This window comes from Nomia melanderi, chromosome 1 (genome assembly GCF_051020985.1).
Source record: "Nomia melanderi isolate GNS246 chromosome 1, iyNomMela1, whole genome shotgun sequence".
Classification (NCBI taxonomy): domain Eukaryota; kingdom Metazoa; phylum Arthropoda; class Insecta; order Hymenoptera; family Halictidae; genus Nomia; species Nomia melanderi.
In genome coordinates, this window is record NC_134999.1 from 3,981,373 (window position 1) to 4,003,725 (window position 22,353).

Sequence of the window (22,353 nt, forward strand, 5' to 3'; positions counted from 1 at the left end):
AAGCAGATGAATCGGTCGATCGCTCTGGGTGAATGTTATTCCTAACGGCTAAGATATTTTAAAATGGCATCAAAGATAAGTGTTTTCTTTTATTATAAAGTAAAATAAGCGGGTAGAATCGGGTACGACTACGTACACTCTGCCACGTTTCTCGTTTCTCTTTATTCGAGTGGCCGTTTCAGAGAGTCGAGTGTTTCCTTTATTCCGAAGGGAAGTTTGGAAACTATGAGGGAAAATAAAATAAAGGTATATAATGATGAAATGCGATATAATGAGATAGCTTGCTTACAAAGAGAAATCGATTCTTGGATTTATTACGTTCCTTTAATCAGTTTTGGTAAGTAATGAATGGAATAGACAGATACAGTGAACTTTAAATCTGTATTTACAACTTGTTATTTTTTACTATTATCTTAAAATAATAAATGATTGTTTTGTTGAGTACTATTTCGAAGTTAAGGTGAATATTTGTCCTTGCCATTTAAAACAAAATGTTCAGATCGAGTTTATCCATAACCAGTAAAAGTATATATTATTATTTTTATCCCATCTCTATATTAACTTTGATGAATTTTTAACACGTTAAATATCAAATCAGAACTCTCTAAAATCCTACAAAGTTAAAGATATTTATTTAATAAAATAGATTTTTCATGGTGATTGTTTTATTCTGTCAGCATCTTAAAAATTCAACAAATTTGTATTAAATAATACTGAAATACCACAGTACATCACACGGAAATAAAATATTAACGTACGGGTCGCGTACGAATTACTTTAAAAGTAATAGTGTCCCAACTCTTACTTCTGAATTCTCGAGAAATATAGCTTTTGTACAATGTTCTTAGATTAATTAAATACTAATATTATAATATTATTAGTAATATTAAAAAATAATTAATACAATAATATAAATAATAATAATTTTATATATTAATATAAAAAATAATTATTATAAACAGTAGTAATTCTTATACTAATATCTAATTGATCTAATCAAATTTCACAAAATCTTTTTTTCTCGATAATTCAGAAATAAGAGTTATATTGTTATTCTGGGCCACTCATATATTTAAAACTGACCAATTCTATATTATACTTATTTTCAGAATCCAGCATTTATCGATTACAAAAATCAAGTCAAACTGAACAAAATAATAGTATAATATATACAATTATTTGCTTCTTTAAATGTACGAAAAACGAAATTTCTAGGTCATTGTATTTGTACCATGGCGCGTCTTGCATTTATGCAAGGGCAGGACAGCTACACGCACGAATACATCTGTAACATTTTATATCTGTAATTGAGGTTTATGGTTAGTTTAGCAGCCAGGTCAGCTGCCATGGGATTTCCTGAACGTGCGAGCCCGCGTTCCTGCTAATTTGAAATTGTGCGCGCGTTTCTCGTTGCGAATATAATTTGCTTGGTATCGATACTGGTTTCGCTTTGCGGCCATTCGCTGACTCGCCGCTGAAATATGCGCTGCGCACACCATGGTAAATTAATAAATCGAGTTTAGGGATTGTAGTCAGGCACTCGACAAGTTCGACGGAAAGTCTGCCGGATTCGAGCGTTGCTTTGAACGTCGGTTCTTTGTCAATGTTATTCCAGGTTCTCAACTTCGTGACTTTAGTTGTTGAACTTTACACATGCGAACAGAACCGAGTAACGAATGCTGCACGAATGTTGTTAACCATTTATTCTGTAATTTCTGTCGCAATGAACCTTTCGAGTGTTGAATACCCCAATCGAAATGTTCCGCGTGGAAGGAATATTTTATTGCTCATCTGAAGATCGATGAATTACGTTAATTTATAGAATTAATTAAGTTGTAATTAAACTGTAATTGTAATTCTTCAGTTTCGTCAAATTGAATAATGTTAACGAACGCGTATGTTAATCACATACACTTATAATTGTCACTTTCGCACGTGTGAATGATAAAAGCCAACAGCACTCAAAGGGTTAATAATTGACGAAGCTACCTCATCGTTTATAAATCATTAGAAAAAGAAAAGGATTTGACACTCCTTCTATGTTTATGTTTATTCCAGAAGTTAAGGATTTGTAACAGAAAAATAATATTTTTAAACTGGGTTTGTAATTTATAAAGTTAAACGTTATGTATTTTTTTCAATTATAAATTAAGGTAAATAACGTTTAGAATTGTCGAAATCAGTTTAAAATTTTTATTACGAGTCTGATAGGATATCATAGGTCAAAGGGGTTAAGGAGGCATGCATAAGAGGAAGTATAAAAAAAGTGTGTATTTAACTTTCTTTGTCTATAAATATTTGTTACAAAACCAAGATTTTTACAGACAATATTGAGCAAAATATGCACTCTATTTTCATATTTTTGTTGATTATCAAAAAGTATAAAATGGTAAAGTGAAACAGTATTAAAACTTGTTTCTTCAAAACACATCGAGATACTTTTTACACCTACTTAGAACAACCAGTTATTTAAATTAGTTACTAGAGGTATCATAATTAAACAAAACTTTAGAATTTCTGAGTTAACATAGACCCAGTCAACGCCGTTCAGTCGAAAGATTCTACTGTATGGAAATATATATAATTTAGTTTTCAGTTTTATTCGTTATAGTCGAGATAAATTTTCTGTTTCATTATATTAAAAGTTTTATGAATATTTTTTTGCACGTTTCGCTAATATTCTACTGCTTTATAGGTGAGATGAATTTTATTAAAAAATGATCGACTCTTAAAAGTGTAACTGTTAATTCACAGCGTTATTACCAGCAAGTCATGCGTTTACACGATAAAATATCAAATATAGTAATAATTAATATTTTTGATATACTTCTGAAATTATTTATTTAAGAAATTAATAAAAATTAATCTATAATATAGTTGCACACTTTCTATACATATAAAATATTTCTAAGTTATGTTGGTTAGATTATCACCGAAAAATTCCAAAGAAGCAGTATGCGCAAACGAAATTAATTATTACCAAATCTGATTTAATAAAACAGAGTCCACTGAGAAAATCTAAGCCACAAACTTAAATCCACTAAGAAAGTCATTCTACAGTCTGACAACACATAGCCACGTGTAACAAAAAAAAAGCGAAGAACGTTATTTATTCCTTGAGGTGAAATATTTTCCTTCCTCCAACTTATTCACCGGACTTATTCCCGTTGGATTACTATCTATTTCGGTCGCCCCAACATCACCTAGCTGATACGTGCATCAAACCAATGGTAGACCCGGAAAATGCATTGACAACTTCTTTGACTTGATACTGTTGAGCTTGATGTTCATTTCTACCTCAAGCAATTTGTCCAGTTATCAAAAATAAAGGGGTGCAGTCATAAAAAAATACTGGTGAATATTTCAGAAACAGAAATAATTTTATTTCTATTACAAATATGGTGCTGAATAAACTCTATCTGCTAATAATTATTTAATATTTCATATAGATGACATCATGGATAACAAATCGTACTTTGAATAGCAAATAACGTCACTAAAATTTGACATAAATAATTTCGAAATCATATATACATATAATTTTCCAAACTTCTAAAAATGCATTGTCTAATATATCGAAATATATTAATGAAATAATTTTGAAGTAATTTTTTAAAAAACACGATGCAAAAGTTCCAGCGACCTTGCCTTTGCATCGCTAAGCGAAAGAAAAAGTTCCGCAGGAAGTTTCAGAATTAACGTTACAACCAGAAACAATTAAAAGAAGTTGAAATTAAGGATAATTTGGTCGAAGTCAGGGAAATGTGGTGCTAGGTATTATTAGTTACACAAACTTTTGAGGATGGTTAGAGTTCACATAGTGCAAAATGGTTAACGAGTTCGTTATACTTAATATTAACGACACTTCTTTTTCCGTGCTGTTTCGCTTCTCATGATATTGCTTCGTCGGAGGAGCTTCCGCATCTATCAGAATGCGTCTCCCCGGCAAGTTCTATTGGTTTATGAACGATTAAATTTCATCAGATATCCATTACAGGATGTAATTATGCTGTGAAAAGCACTTTAGTTATCTAATATCCCCTTTGAAACGTCATTTCATTAAATTATCGGCGAAACTTCGAAGTTTAAACTGCACCATCTTGAGACTGTTCACGATGCCTAGAAATTTTCCACGATGAAGAAAGTATCGAGGTTGTAAACGATTATACACTTGTCAATCGAGTGACAATGGTTTCGAGAATTCGACGAAATCTTTCGATAAAAATATTTTACAATCAGTAAGCAGGGAATAAAAAATATTCATTTTTTTTCAGGATTATGCCTTGTTTGTGTATATTTTCATAACAATATATCTTTTTTTAATCATTATGTAGTATCAATAGATGAACTTTAAATACCATGTACTTATATGAAGCAAAATAATGTTTACGACTGACTTTAATTAATTAAGATACAAACATACTATAGTTCCTGTTGCAAACATGATATAATAACTCACAAATTTCTCGCAATTAACTTACAAATAATACTTCAAATTCTGTACTGTAATTAAGAAAAATATATTGAAAAAAGGTATTAAAAATAAATTAAAATAATTATTAAACGTAATTCTAGAGATAAATGGACGAATGCATATCACTGTACATCTTGTTCTTTTATAACAATATTTAAGAAAAAAAGTAAGAGTAAAATAAAGGTAAAAACAGAGAGTATTTTAAAATCTCAACTCGTCAAAGCTTGATACACACAAATGCAGCAAATAAAGTTATTTTCATATCTTTAGAAACAATAAAAATACTCAATATAATCAAAGCTATAGCTCCACTTTGTATATACATACGATATTTAAAAAAATATGGGAGCTTGCTGAAGGATCGACTTTATGCATTAAGATAATGAAAAAACTTTTCATCCACGTACGTTCTACAAAGATTAACCTCGCAGTACGAGTACGTAGTTTCTCTCCCAGATGCGCGCAGTGTTCCACACGGTAATGAAATATGTGTGTTTTGCTTAGGGTCTAATGAGCCCTTCCTTTTTCCAGCGGGGTCACCGTAAAAAGTTGTGACGATCTACGTGACACGCATCTTTTAAACGAGTCCTTTTAAACTAATATTCTTAACAACTCCACAAAAGGGAACTATGCAAAGCTTGTACTCTGAACATTCGAGAAACAAGGTTAATGTTAAAGGTAGAATAAAGAGATACAATAAATTTTTAAAGGGATTCAAAAATTTGATAAAAATTCACATCAAAATTAAATAAAACGAATCACAATCTAATGACCTAGATATAATAATTTTAGCCGATTTTACAGAATTACATCTATATAATATTCATTATCATTAAATAGTACGAAATAGTAATAAAATATTAAATTTGCGCAACAATAATTATTTTTCACTGATATTCAATGCTCCCCAAATTTAAAACCACATTTTTAAGTTTGGATTGAAACCAACTCGAATTCATTTTGCAAGTAGCACACTTAAAACAAACAGAAATATTGCTAAAAATTCAAAATATGAGTTTTCTAAGACAAACAAGATTTACATATACAGAAATATAGTAAAGTCTCGAATAGAACAAATCCAAACGGCACATTGCGACTATAAATCTTTATCGTGTCCCATTCGTGAACATGATAAAAAAGAAAAGTGTAATCCCTGGAGTTACAATAGCAAGTAAAATGTACACGACCTTCCGTGTTATTGTTCGTGAATAAATGGCCATCCAGATTCAGCGATAAAGAAATCAATCAATGGTATTTAATAGCTCTTTACAAAACGGTTGCCGAAATCAAAAGATGTCGGTTTGAATCTCTAAAAAGTTCAGTCTTCGTCAATTGTCAAAACACATTGTAGTTCGTCGTGATTGAATGAGCATCAGCATTCCTACAAAACAAAAATAAGTTCCTCGATTAAAGATCTTCACACCTTCGAATGAAACAATTTTTCCTCACTTTTATCTTTTTGTTATATTTAAATAAATTATATAATACAAATTTTGAAAAGAGAAAATGTAAAATAGAAAGTCGAAAGTAGAAAGTGCAAAATAGATAGCAGAAAATAGAAATTAAAATTAGAAAATTTTTAAATTATAAAAGTAGAAAATAGGAAATATAAAATGAGCAACGAGAAATGAAAAATGAAAAATGGAAAATGGAAAATGGAAAATGGAAAATGGAAATTTCTATTTGCACTGAACATACGTCCACGATAACAAACCTGCACCGCCCTAAACCACTAAAATACCTTCATAATCGAAATAAACATAAAGTTTGTTCCCTAATAGAAACAGCCGGCTAAAGTCGCTTAATTACACGCCTTAGGAAAAGATATAACTAAGGCTTTACTACTTATTCACCTCGCGGTTTGTTTTCTCACGGATCTTCGGCAAACAAGCAAGCTGGGACCCGGGTGTTTCGGGACAACGCGTTAACGTTTAACGGTGGCTCGACCGTTCGGCCGAGTGCTTTTTAAAATCCGAACATTAAAAACATCGTTAACCCATTCCTGGCCGAGAGGAGAGTGGGAGGAGGAGGCAGGGGAGAAGGCGCGGAACAGGGAGGAACGGTCGGCTGAGAATGTAATTAAGTGCAGTCCAAGATTTAGTGCTTCTGCCGTGCGGCCCGAGGAGTCTCACCTCCTCGAGAAGACTCGAGTGTCCTTTTAAGGGTCGGGTTATGAATTTAGCGAAGCACGCGCGATGATAGGAATTATTCGGCGAACTTCCTCTACCTAACTTTCATTTTCCCGCCGACGAAAATTTATCAGCACCGAGATGGGTGGGGGCGGTGGGCGGGCAGGGAAGGAGGAGGAGGAGAAGCCACCTACTAGGACCCGTAGTTGCCTCGTTAGCGATGTCTGTCAGAACTTGCCGACGGTTTTAACTGACGTTCAGGCTGATGTTAACCGCTCGCCGCTCCAATTTGGAGAAACAAACGACCCGGCTCGGGCTGTTGAACCTCTCCGCCGGGAATATGACGCTTTTTCTTCGTTGTTTCAAATTAAATGCTGTGTTCGGTGCGTACCGGTGATTGTTGCGGGCGATAAGTGATATCCACGCCCCGGGTATAATCGTTAACTACCGAAGTTGTCGTCATTACGAATTGGACGTTGTAAGGGAGGTGTTCGGTTTGCGATATTAGTTGTTTCGTGACGATTTTTTCATTGTCGATGTAGAACTCGGAGTTACTGAGTCTAATTAGGTTAAACGGACAGTGTTCTGGTTTATGTTGGGTCGAAAGGATCGGTTGAAATTAATTTAATGGGGACAGGGAATGTTTTACTTGGGAAGAATACATTTACTGTCCCTGTTAATGATAATGTTCTGGAAGTTCGTGTTTATGGGAACTGTAATTGGAATTAGTTGTATTTTTGAAATTGTTGGAGATAGGCAAATTGGCACGTACAAAATTCATTGGTTTAGAGTGTAGTATGGTTTTGAAATAATTGAACATACATTCATTTAATAAGGCTTCGATAAAATATAGGTACGTCGTTTTTAAATAAAACTGTACTGTTATTGTTTGGTTATCGATCAAGACTAATCTGCAATTCAAAATATTTTCTTTCATAACGACAAAGTTCTACAAAAGATTCTCTTGGCGAATATACTTCTTACCGAGAATTTTAGTATATAAAAGGTAGCACAAAAATAAAGCAAATAAGAAGCCAGATTTCCAATAGATACATTTTTGTACACAAGTACTAATTGATACTGTTTTTCACCTCCTACAAAAGTATTTTAAAATACTTAGAATTTAAAACTCTCAATTCAAGAATCACCTAAAATTAACTGATTATAATATTTAAATCTATTCTTCATTATTTTAATGCTATCACATTCAATAGGCTGCAATGTTTACGATTAAAATATTTCTAACTTATTGATAGACCTTCATTAGTTAAAAGTATTTAATTTCGTGAAATATTTAATTCTCACGCGTTTTTTGTAAATATATAAATAGGTTGGAAATATTTCCTAATACTATTTAAGTAATATATTTTTTCTCAGTCAGGTTCGCAAGTAATAAATTACCAAAATAAAATCCCTGAAAAAAAGGGGCTGCTATCGTTCAGCGTATAATAAATATCCCATCGCAACTTAAGAAATATGAGGAGAATCTGACATTCGAGCGTCCCTGGAGATACAAATTTATTGCAACAGTGATGAAATTTCCTGGTGTAAAAGCTGTAACGTATGTGAGCGTGTCAAATATTACATACAGCGCGTCATCTTTCTCTGTTAACTCGTATCTAAATGTTGAATCGATAATACAACGTGTACTCCACCAGATTTGCTGAAAACTTTCAACGGAACAGCAGAAACGAATGAGTACAACGATATAAATACACTGCTTAAAAGTTTGTAAATACTTGATATATGACAAATGAAAAATCATATATCTTATAAATATATAAAGTAAAATTACAAAAAAAAACACACACATGTCCATGTTCCTTTGTCATACACAAAAATTCTCCAAAGTTGTTTTCAGTTTTTCTTTTAACCGATGTATTGTTCCTAAACTTTTGACTGAGAGTGTACATGTATTCACTTCATTTAAATTACTAGCGCAATAATACGTCCCACAGCGTAATTAAAAATTCCAATTGGATAAACAAGCCGCTGGAATTGTACCATTGCCATCCCTCTGGCACTTTGGGGACTATTTTACGAAATAAATCAGTTTATTCAATTTAAAGATGGAAATTATTCTATCATTTGAGTATTTCATTACTATTTACATATATCCGATTGCTCATTTTAACACGTTAACCGTTACGATGGTCGATGACTGGAGTTTATAAATTGCTTGGAAAGAATTACAAGAAGAAAACTGATGCTGAATCAAAATATTTAACAACGTAAATAACTAAATATGTAATGGTGTCAATTAAAAACTATGACACCAAATCATTAATAACTAATTCTAAGATAATTTACCTTTGTCATAAAAGAATAAATGATACTATATGTAACGCTGAAAGTTCTCGTGACGGTCAACGTGTTAATTTAATTTCGTCTCAACGTGAAACAAATAGAGATTCAATAGTTTATAAATATAAACTCAGAATATAAATTCAGAAACATAATTCAGATAAACGTTCTATCCATCACACGTGTTAGTTCGTTCATAAAATTAGAATTATTAAATGGATCAAAACGATCTATTTCAGATTCTGTATTTCACAATTGCCGAAACCATATGGATGCTTCTGCAAGAAATTATAAAATAAATTTATGTATCTCTACAGATATTAGAATGAAAGTTACTTGAAATTTCAATGAATGCACTTTTCCAATTTCTGCAAGAAAATATAATTAGGCTACCCTAACTGCTCGATGATCTGTATTAACCCATACGATTTATTCCTCAAGTCTGACCGATACATCTACTTTGTTAGTAATAATTCATTAAAAATAAAAAAAAATCAGACATATTCTATGTCTATATTTAGTTCACAGTATAATAATTGATAACAAATAAATAATATTTAATTTGAATCCACAGGAACTCGATAACATTTATGTTTGTTAAATCTTGTTTAAAATCTTTACCGCGAGTTTGACACGTTATTGTAAGGCAAGAGGTTAATCCGCAGCATCGATTGTCTCGATGTGAAACAATTTTCCATAAATAAAAGGTTTGTATCAGCACTTACATATGACCCGGTACCATGAATCACCGCTTGCGGAAGCTCGAAAGAAGAAGAGCCCCGTTATCGTTCACTGGTATAACAAATATCCAATCTTGCCCTAAGAAATACGAGTGGAATCTGACGCGAGACGAATCTACGAGTCGCAAGTTTATCGTGACTGCGGACTGGGGCCCAGGCTCGTGCTTCGAAAGTTGTAACACATGCCAGTTTTCCGGGAACACCGGGAAGTCAGCGACGTGCTGAGCCGGTCATAAATCGTCGAAGAAATTCCAAAAGTGTCGCCGTTACTGGCAGTCGCACTCGAGATTTCCGGGGGGCCAGCACGATTCGCCCTTAGCGTCGCGAACGGCATCGATAGCTCAATCAATATCGGGGCAACACGGTGGCGACGATCTGAACTAGATCGGTTAACCTTTCGCGGACGAAAATGTGTTGAAATATGCGAAACCTTCAGCAGACGAGGCTAAATTATACGTTGATTGCTTAAACTGTAGTAGAAGTGGAAACTACGTACCGATTTCTTGCTATTTTAGTAATTCAATTCTAAATATGAACATTTGCTTTTCTCGAAATGTCGACGTTCATCTGTAAAGGGTTAATTCTCTGATTACTAGACTACGGATCTTTATCCAAATTAAAATTTTTCACCAGTTAACTGCGTTCGACGAGTATACGCGTCATCTTAAATCTTGAAATGATACCAATTCTTTCAACGATAGATTCTTTGTTTTTCAGATAAACATGTGATTCTTCCTTGCTTTGCTTTGGTTTTTCATTCAAATATATGCTATATGCCATTCATCCTGCGTTTGACGAATATACACTTCATTTTTTAATTTTATTGCGCGCGAGACGAGAGATTTATGAAACTGAATTCCACAGTTAACAGGATAAGGATATAATTAGGAAAACAGGATACAATAGAGAGTGATTTTTTCTTAAGAAATATAAAAATTACTGTACTTTGGATATTTTATACATTTATTCTTATCGTGTGCATTCTGTGGAATTTGAACTTTCAAATTTCCCAGAAATGCATAAAATTTTGTAGTCTCCTGATTGTTTTGACAGAAACATGGCAAACGATTGAAGTTGGTTATTTACAAAATATAATACTTGATATGGTAAACTATTTAAAATCTATTATTGAATTGAGTTACGGGATTACGCAATCAAATATGATATTTTTGAAAAATAAACTTTATTTTATTATTCCACCCTAAAAGGGAATTTTCGTTTTAAAGGACAAAATAAATTATTTATTTTATTTATTTTTAATCCTTATATCTCTTGGAATATTGCTATTCAATGATTTACAAAAATTCTCGATACTAATGAAGTTATAATAGTTATAGACGTATGCTACCTAATAATAAAAAGCGACCGATCCACTCGCATGATGTGAATTATCAAGACAACTATGTAATTTTTTCGAGATGACATATTTTGCTTACGTATTAATTTTATATAAAAACTGAACCGATCACGATTTCTTCCAATTTTTTAAAGGATATTATATTATAAATTATGTAAATACTTATTTTTAAGTGCAGTACTTTTGGAGCCATATTTGAAGCAGAAGAAATATAAAGTCCTTTCCCATTTTTGCAGAGAAATATTAAAACAAATTCTTTAAAAGCAATATCCAAATCCTACATTCAATTGAAGAAAAAAACCGAAGTTACCCTCAGATTTTAACATTCGGAATGGTACCAGATATTTTCATTTAAATACTATAAAAGCGGCCTTCATAAAATGACGTTTAAAACAGAAATCGTCTTAACATCGTTAACCTTTTGCACTCGAGTGGTGACTTTCAGCCGTTATTTGGTTCAACGCAAAAATTATAAGATTTATATTCAATACCAAATGTTGTATGATACATTACTATATGAAACACTGAAGTAAAATAATTCCTCGCCCTTTCCCTTCCATATCTTAGTATTAAATAAACGAATTGCAAGAAACAGCAGCATTTAACATTCAGCATTTAGCATTTGAATTCTAAACCTAATGTCGAAACTCTGTCGAACTCTGTAAGCTTTGTATTCACGTCGTCTTCGCTAGTAATAATATGTTTTATTTATCCATGCAACTTCAGGATTGAAATATATTTATATATTAGTATATTTCGACTTATCGATCTTTTAATCCGCTATACAACATAAATTTATACATCATTTTTCTTTATGTAAGTTGTAAAATACGTCATCCATATTTCACCAGAAAGTGAATATTTATAGTGACGAAAACTGTGGAGTGCAAAGAGTTAATAAATAATAAAAACAAACATCTCAAAACGAGATAATATTGTTTTTATTGCAATATTATAGAGAGTCCCCTTGTAAAATGAAATTTAAGAAATATTTCATCTTAATATCATTAATAGCTTCCTAGAAACCAGCTTGTTAAAGCTTAGCGGAAACAGACAACACGTTAACAAAGGAAGATCTCAAAACAGGATAATACTGTTTCCAATTAAATATTACAAAAGGCCGCCTCATCAGATGAAACTTGAAAACTAAATCACCTCATTATCATTAATTGCTTCCCAGAAGTCAGCTACCAAAAGCTTTGTTGAAACATACAACGCGTTACCCCGTTACCATATACAAGTATAATATCATGTCAGAGTCGTAAGAAAGGTCTCAAACGGAAATTAACAAAAATAAATGTCAACGACTCTTCCACTTTAAATTAAATGTGATTTTTCAGTTATCAATTGTTACGCTTTAAAGTTAACGTATCCCCGGATGAACATAAAATTTTTCATTGTTTATAACAAATTATTGTGAGAACAGCTGTATTGATGAATGAGTGTACATAAACACATGAATGGTGTGATTGTTCACGTGCGTATAATATCAGTAAACGTTTAAGCATTGGAATATTCTCCTATATTAGAAATAACAACAGAATTATTGCGAGTTGTGTGATAAAAATATTATTTTACACGAATAAAATTCTGTTTCTCCTGAATTAAAAATAACAAAGTATAATTGTTAGAGGTTCAAAGCCACGGACTGCGGCGATTTTCAGAGGATTCTTTAATTTCTACAAGGCAACACGAGGAGTCACAGCGTGCCTAAAGCCCTTTAAATTTCTATACATCTATGTACCGACAGAGACTGTTTCATTGTTTGTACTGGCGACTTTATATTTATTAGTCCAGAAGAATAGGCTATGGTTTCTCGCAAAGTCATCTAACAAGTGCCAAATAAAAGGTTTATGCGCCAAAATAATGTATTTACACACGTATGCCATTTGATCAATGATAAATTCATTTAGTTCCACCGCCATTGAGAAAATTACTCAGTTCCAAGATTTCCAGAAGTCGCCGAAGACGCCTCTACCATTCTTTTTGCCAACGACGAGGGTTTTCCAGAAACTGGCAGTCAGTCAGAAACGAGACTCCATAAACTCAGGATCATTCCTAATTTTCGTTTATGCATTTTCTGTACATTAATTCTAGCGACTAATCCTAACGAGCTTGTCTATGAAACAACAAACCATACAAGGCGTTGAAAAAGCAGAGAACCCGAAACAGGATAATATTATTCTACATTATCAGCCACATCAAATATAGTTACGGCGTGTCGCAAACAGCGAGGACCGCTGACGTAACCGGGAATTAGATGCGGGTCCTTTCCTCGCGGCCACGGAGGTTACATGGAGGACGAGCGACGGCGTTCGTCGCGATGCCACGAGAACCGTCGGCGTCGCGTTCCGGGCGGAACGACAAAGTAACGAGGCTGTTTTCGCGACCTAGTTGCAGCGATTTATGCGGACACTTTGCGAATTTCCGCGAAGTCGACGCGCAACTTGCGCATCCGCGGTTAAGACGGACTGCGCGCTTGGCTCCGGGAGGAACGGTTTTCAGACGATAGCAGAAATTCTGGAGCGAACAGGAGGAAGAAGGTAAGGCTGAGGAAAAGAGAGGGGTGGAGACGCGACGCGGTGTCCTTTGATGATATAGGGAGGTTTGCGTTGTCCGCCCCATCCCCCAAAACCGTTGTTATAAGGAGTTATTTGCTTGCGTTGGTGTGACTGGAGACGCTCGCCCAGCAAATTTATTTTTCCTCGCCTTCGAATTGTTTCTCGGATTGCAGTTGTGTATTTAGAAAATTTATTTCCCATGTTCCTGCGCGGATACACCTTGTTGAGTACAGATGAATCTGCCTGGATAATTGCGAACCGCGTGAATGGGTAATTAATCCTGTTGTTTTAGGATTTCTTTAAGAATTGTTTTTGCTGCTGCTATATTAATAAATAGGAGTAATAGTTCTGAGAGGTTGAAGGAATTTTCTATTTATGGGAAAGTTATGTTTGTTGCAAAAGTTTGATACTGATAGAAAGATAACATTTGATTCTGAATTAAAGGAAAAAATGTAGGTATAGCTTGGAATCTTTATTATGAATCCAACTCACTTATTGTCGGTATTGTAAGGCAATGAATTAGATTTTTCAAGTTCAATGGTATATTAGTGTAGCAATAATATTGAAAGGATTTTAGCTAGTTCTGATAGCTTCGAAGATTTCCAATATTTTTCGGTAAAAGAAATGAAGTAGCCAGTAATCAATGAAGTAATGATTGAAAATGGTTAACATCTTAGAGCTCCTAATAGTACTCAGTGCAAAATACAAATGCATTCGTTTTCTTTCTCAGAAACTGCGCTGTATACAGGGCTAAAATTTGAAAAGAATTAATACAATAAATATATAATTAATGGTTTTCTTGAGAGATACATAAATTAAAATAAACTTTTTATTATTTTAATTATACAGACCTTAGAACAACATTTTTAGAAAAATGGTACTTTTAAAAACTATTATAACATAAACAGTTCAAACAGTATTTCATGTTATTTCTCCAAAATTCATTTAACCCTTTGTCCTATGATTTATTTCTTAACTAAGACCGATGCCACTACTTCATCGTTAATAATTTAGTAGGAAAAGGCACAATTTTTATGCTTATTCTATGTCTACGTTTACTTCAAAGGTTAATAGTTAATAATAGAAAAATAACATTTAATTCACATTTAAAAAATATAAACACTTATAACACTGTAATTTTCGTCGCGAGTCTGACACGATATTGTAAATGAATGGTTTAATGTCTTCTAAATTTAGCTGTGCACCTATTGTTTACTTATTATTCAACCAGTGTTATTAATTGCGTTTAATTTACCAGTAAAATTCGGCTCATATTTCACAAGAAAATCTAAAGATAACTTCTGCTTCATTATTTCAACAACATTTGCCACCATTCAATGTATTCATTTATTTAGAATATTTATTTATGTATCGTAATACAAGCGCTACGTTGAATGAAAAACGGAAAGATTATACGGGCAACCTAATAAAATTATACGAAAAGGTATACCAACTTTTCCCGGCGAATGAGGGAGGGCTGGAACAGTCCATACGAACATATGACACATTGTTGGAAGAGGAATGCGTGACAAATATAAACGCACACACATATAAATATATTCGGGACGCTCGCACACGATTATAGATCGTGCGTCAAATAATCGTACTGTCTGCGAAACTACAAACGCAAGTTCGCCAGCGCTCGTTGCGAACGTTGCAAATATACGAGCTTGTGCCCGGGGTAGAATTGGTGGTTTATAGCGAAAGTTTGTGGCATCGACGGCAGGAATTCTTTACACACGGATAGCTGTGCTCGCTGGTCTCTCTTTCCTATCCGTTAACCACCATTTCAAACCGGCAGTGCTTTCGTCGTGAAATAGTTGATCTGTGCGTCAGAAACTCGCGATTTGCCGCGGTCGTTCACGAAGAATACTTTCGCGGAATGCTAATTTTCTTTGGGAGAACAAGATTGTCTAACGTTAATTAAATCGCGTTTGCTTTATATTTGAATGCTGTACTTAACCCTAGATCGCTAATAACTCATCAAAATAACAATCATATCTATTATTTACGTTGGATTTATTATATTGTTATGTAGTCCAATTTATTTACGATTTTCTGCATCATTAATTTGGGAAAGAAGTGTCAAGGTTTATGTTTCTTCTGTAACTTTGATATGATATTAAAGAATATTACAGAAAGGAATATCTATAGTTCAATGATAGGGTTAATATTTTATGTTGCTGAGATAGGTGTTTTTTTAAATATTTAAAATTTTTTTTAACTCACTTGTTGTACGTACATGAAAAGGAATAATAAGAAGAGATTAATTAAAAAAACGAGTTTAATGTTTCACCGCAAAATATTGATTTTGAATTGATCTTGTATGTAATTAATCTTGCATGTAACAGGTATTCATAACAAATCTAAAATTTATGTAATAAAATGCAGCGTGAATCACTAAGGTGAGCTCACATAAATATCTGAAAAACGTAAATAAAAGAATAATTTATATTAATTTTAACAGATCCTTTTATGTTCTTGATCTCGTTCATTCATCCATTCTTTATATCGTTGTGTATATACAAGTTGTACACTTAAAAGCAGAATTAAAATTTCATATAATAAAAATCCATAAATACTTTATTCCTTTCCTAGAAAGTTTTTTAATTATCTGTTGAACATAACAGAAGTAGTATTTGTTTAATATAGTCAGCAAAGTAATTTAATACAGTAAACAAATTATACTGTCTAACTAAGTTTTTTATCAAATAGGTATTCACGCAATTTTCTGTGTAGTTTATCAGAATTATACACTTAACTACAAGATACGGTTATACTGAAAATTCAATTTTAGCTTCACCGTAATAATCATCATAGTTGCTTCTGAAATTTTGTAGGAAGCAAGATTCTCAAGTATTTGAAACATTATATTTCCTATTATTAAATTAGACTGTACCTCAACAAATATTCTTTACACTTTTCTAACTTCTTTAGCTTCCAAGACCCTCAATCAAATAAGATCCCCACCTTCAACATTAAAACTACATATTCAGTTGACAAGAGAAAAGTTTACACCAAATATTTGTGTAAGAACAATTTTCTACCAAAAACCCTCTTTCGCCATGTTCCCTTGATAATACCAAACATCAATTAATCAGCTTACCCGAAGACCGCTCCAGTTGCAACTATTATCACAAATCCCCATCCCTTGAATTTCTAACGAAAACTCTATAATTCAGTTTAATTGTTCCCAACGATTCGATTCATACGCGTGACGTCACATATTTCCACAGTAGACGGTTCGTTAAAAAAGACACGGGACGCCGAATCGTCGGCGATCGAACGGAAAGGGATTGTCTCATGAAAACGCCATTAGGGTATCTCGATCGGTCGCTGATGACTTAAACGAATCACGCGGGCTGCAGAAGTCTCCGGCGGATAAACGTAACCATTGTAGTGGCTATGTACAAGCCAGTAAATGAGAACAGGGAACCTGGCTATATTGGCTTTGTGAAGAATCGCTCTCCAATGAAAGCGTTAACGAACCACGTCGTTCCTTCTCGTTCAGCTCAACTGCTCCATTTTCCGATGGTTTTCCCGTCCTCCCTTTAATCCTCTGCCCCCTTCCCACGTTCTCTCGCCGAACTGGTCAGAATTTCTCTCCCTTTTCCACTTACTCTCTCTCTCTCTCTCTCTCTCTCTCCCTTTCTCTCATTCTTGCTCTCTCCCTCGCACATACGTGCACACGTGCACACACATTCATTCTCTCTCTCTCTCTCTCTCTCTCTCTCTCTCTCTCTCTCTCTCTCTCTCTCTCTCTCTTTCTTCTATTTTTTTCTGTTCCCTTCCCAGTATCCCTTCCGGGACCCCATTTTATTTCCTGCATGTGAAGGAACAGCTAACACGCGTATCTCTAACTGAACCGCGCATTAATCGAATTCGGACGAAATTAAGGGCGTCGTTAATATAGCATTCAGCTTCAGGAAGTACTGCATTTTTCATTGGGATTGTTTTAAGGCTGAATGAGGAGAAATACCCGCGTTTGTCGTTTGACTTCGATTTATTTGTTTACAGTAATTTTGATTATGCACTAAGTTGGCTTTTTATTACGTTTTCTACTTGTCCGACGTATTCCTTTTACATTCTAGCCCGTGAATAGTTTTAGTGGTAATGGATTAGATGTTGGGGATGGTAATTAGCGTGGAATTATTGAATAAAGTGGATAACTATTATCAACATTATTATGCATCTGACATTTTCCTTTAGAAAGGAAATTGTCTTATGATATATTTATATTATAATCATAATTATTAATGATCCAATAGTATAACAAAGCAGTTTGTAACTTTCGGTGTTGAAATAGATAATGCACATAATATTCTAGTTTTTGAAAACTTTAATTACTTATATAAGAGCAGTTATTGAATAAAGAGGAATATTTGTGTATTTTATAGAAACTCATGATCACTTCTAACTGAATAAAATTTGCAAAACTTATATACAAGAAATGGAAGAATTAAAGAATGGAAGAAATTACCACAAAAATATGGTATATGATTAAAATTTAAACAAGAATGAAAAAAATTAATATAGGTATTCGTACTTAAAGGAAGTTTTAACTAGGTTATAATTAATCATTATTATTATACAAATATATCAGTTGAGAATTATATTAGCCACGGTTTCGAATTTTTAGAACCGATATTACATCGATTCTGTATCGACTCTGACCGAAGTACAAAAGCGAAATACAGAACCGAAAAGTAACAGTTATAGAATTGGTATAGAACCGATATAATATTGATTCTAAATATCCAGAACCGAGGGTGATATAACTCTTAACCGACATACCTAATAATAGTTATGAATTTATTTCGGTTCTTCATAAGAGTTTCATTCAGAGCCAATATATAACTCTAATCACTTATTATCGGAACCTATCCAATCCCTGCTTTCAAGTAACCAAGTGAATCATTAGAGAAAATATGGCACAATGGAATTTATGATTCGAATATAATTTCAGATAATCGGATTCGGTAGAATATAACAAATACGGTCTGTCGTCCGGGACTACCTACAATTCAGAGACACATTGTTCACGTGGCAAACATTGTAACGGCTGTATTTCGTAAAATTATTGGCAAAGCATATTGCTACGTTATTTGTTAGCGCTAATTAGCAGGAAAACAATGAGTCATGAATTTCTGCCGGCCGCGGAGCACAACTGCTACGCGTACACGATATTATTTAGCCTGGTGCCGTTCGGTAACGGCAAATATTAATTGTACGATTTCACATTCGACGGGCGGCCGCGGCGAATGGAAACGTTTCCCGAGGTCGGTGTCAAAGTTCATTTTTTCACTTTCGTCTGGACGAATGCACCAGTTCACGGAAACGGGAATGGCCAGCGTAACTTCTCGTATGACGGAACGCGTTCGCGTTATTGTTGGCTGGCCGTTCTTGTGTAACCGGAGATAACGCGTATACACGTGCCATTATTACGCCGGCTGTGTCGTTAACAAAGAAGCCATTCGTTACGGTTAATTGGCCTACGGTAATTAATAGCGGCTCTAGCGATTCTCCGGGCGGAATTAATTTTCTTGCAGTAACAGTTAATGAATTCGTAATTTCTGTTCTGTATGATGATCTTGATCCACGGTCATCATTCACGTGTTACTGTTCGTAACGACTGTATGAAAGCAATACTCTTTATTTAGGAAATATTACGACAACTTATGGGTTATCTATTTTTTGTTATGGTAATTGATAGCGTAAAAGATTAACGCTTATGTTGGTTTGAATCACTGACGTATCGACTACCGTTGTGTATGACATTTTCTCAGTTTTCAATTAACTTTTTGATGCCATTTCCGAAATGGTATTAAAAACTACATTATATAGTAAAATAGGAGATTACATTACTTGTGGGATAATTGAATGGTGACAATAAAACTGGTAAAAAAATTCTTGCTTTTTTCTTAGCACTAGAATTAAATTTTATAATTACTTGGTAAAAGCTTAAGTCAATTTTCATGGATGCAATTATAGATCTGGTTTTGAAGCTCTGATCTTCAAGATCTATATGAATGAATACCTATTTTTGTAAGAATAATACAATGAGGAGTATAATAGGCATTCGTAAATCTAGTGTTAATTAATGTACAAGTTTGGTTACGTGAAAAAGTTGACTTGTATAATGTAAATACAAATATAGAGGGTGTTTATGAAATTGTAGTGCAACTGACAAGGAAATTATTTTATAAGAAGAACTAAGTAGAAAATATAGAATAACATTTATAGATAATCCCGTTTGAAAATTTGTCGGGTGCTCGTTCTATTAAAAAAAGAATTAGCTAATATGTCTGTCCATGACTCGCCACTTCCACTTTTTACAAATATAGAGCACGCGTTGGATGAACCTTCAAAAATGATTAAATTCGTTCTTATTTTCAGATAAACGTATATCTTATCTGCATCAGTGTAATTATTTACTTGTTTTTCAATATACTATTCTCAATGCAAATAAAACATATCCTATAACGATACTACAGTACTACGATATTACAATAGATACATGTTACCAACGTAATAAAACATGATTTCTACACACGTCACTAACAATAACGACACACAAGTCTTCAATAAACAAAATATAATAAGTAAATAATAAATAAATAAATAAAAATAATAAAATAAACATTAACCTTTTGCTATGATAACGTCAACTTGAACCTTTCGTATCCAACATCGAAAGCTGCAAATGAATAATTTAATTATTCAAATAACGAGAGTTTCTCGGCTAATCTTCTCGTTCCCTAATATCTATTCAAAACTTCCACCTACAATCCAACTTTCCATAAAAGCTACTCTCAGAAACTCAAAAAAAAAACACACAAACTAAGATTCTATTAACCGCGTGAAATCGTTCAACCGTCCCCTCCATCCAGCATAGATCCTTCGTTCGCGCCGACACCCAGTAGGTACACATGGTCGAACGCCGGTCACGCAGAAACAGTTTGAGACAGTTCGAAAATCATAGATCTAAGTGTACGGCGTCACGCGCGAAACTCTCGTTCCTCCAAGAAACGTGCAATTTCCTGTAATACATTCGAATAATAATTGAACGTTCAAGCAGTAATATCGAGCGGCCCGGAATAAAAGGGGCCGGGGCAGCTCGCCGATTCCCGCACCGACCGAGCGCGGAACTTCGCCCCGGCCATTAAAGTAACAAAGCAAATTCGAGCGTAAAACGTTAATTAAATTAGACAGAGTGCGGCTAAATCCAATCGCCCGTGGCGATTACTTAAAATTCATTCGAGACCGTTCCAAATACGCGCTCGATAAACCATGATTCCCATTCGAGCGCGGCGGCAACGGCGGCGGCAGTGGCGGCGGCGGCGAAAAGGGCCGGCCCGCCGGCGTTCTTGTAATACCCGGGAACGTTAAACTCCGAACAGATAAAGCCGGCGCTAAACTTTCCAATGTTCTTCGTTAAAGAAACGGAAATGGCACGGCGCGTCTGGTTAAAAACTTTTTACGGCCATTGTAGATCCACTTTCTACGACTGTACGTGACGTTTTTGCCCCGGACGGCTTTCCGAACTTCGACTCTTTACGAGACGTCGCCCGTCGACGGAGAGCGTTAGGTCCTGCCGGTGCCGCGGGACGGGCCGTGATTGCGCTGATCGTTTCTGGATTGATCAATCAAGGTGTCCATTCAGGGAATCGTGACCCCGTTTCCAGCGGTCTCAGGGCAAGTCATAACTTTCCGGCTTCGCGGAGCCCGCGAGCCTTTCAAAATGTTTTTACAAGGGCTCTGAATAAACCGTTCGCGGTCTGGGGACCGTAGGTAAACGGTTTCGCGTTGATTTCTGCTATGCATGCCTTCGGTTCGCGCTCGATTGTGTTTGTGTTACGGAGAAACCTGGCATGTCAGAATTTTGGTGTAGCACGTGATCTTAGTGAGAAATTGGTGGTGTTTGCTTCCGGGGCAGGCAATTAACCCTTTACAGTCGAATGTTTTGTAATAGGAATATTTGACATTTCCTGATGGAACATGGACATTTTTTGAAAGTAACTTGTGAGAAAGATACGTAAATTGGGAAATGAAGCTGTTTTATTTCGACGTTCTCCATACTGATGCATTGTACGAAGCTTAAGTCCTTGCCCTATGATTTCTTTGCTAAATTGCGCTTAGCAGAGACCTCTTATTATTTATAATTCATTATCAAAAGAGGACAATTCTATACTTATTCTATGTGTACCTTTAATCAGAAGCAGTAGAATGAATGGTAGAAAAGTAATATTCAATTCGGACGTGGCAGAATTCAGTAATATTTGTATTTGTTAAATTCTATTTGAAACCTTTACCACGAGTCTGACACGATATTGTAAGGCAAGAGGTTAATAATATGTGTAAAGCTTTGTAATTTTGTTGTATCAAATCAAGTAATGACAGAGTCACCTGTCGAGTGCAAAGACTATCATATCTGACCATGCTAAGTCAATTTATCGAATGTTCTACTGAATAAATTATAAAGACTCTTGGAAAATAAAAAATATATAAATGTGATTATTCTATATTAGTTTGACCTTTTAGCCACTATAGGCCACTATAGATTTTATAAATAACAATTCTGTGTATATCTTTTTGAACAGTACGCCACTATATCGACTTAATTCTTTTTCCGTCATTGATAACTGTGCACATTATAGCCTAATCTAACGTAATTGCACAGTGAAAAATTCTGTCAGTCTCAAATCGCAGTGCTAGATTTATTATATGTAGATCGCGTCAAATCTTGCCGTACAGAGGTATGGCTTCCAGACCAGTCCCACCATTGTTA

At 34.3% G+C, this 22,353-nt stretch overlaps 1 protein-coding gene across 7 annotated transcripts in view; it reads right to left on the minus strand.

Moving 5' to 3' along the window:
- Positions 1-22,353, minus strand: part of LOC116430223 (mind bomb 1) — a 676,416-nt gene that overhangs the window by 302,461 nt on the left and 351,602 nt on the right. The window lies entirely within an intron of this gene.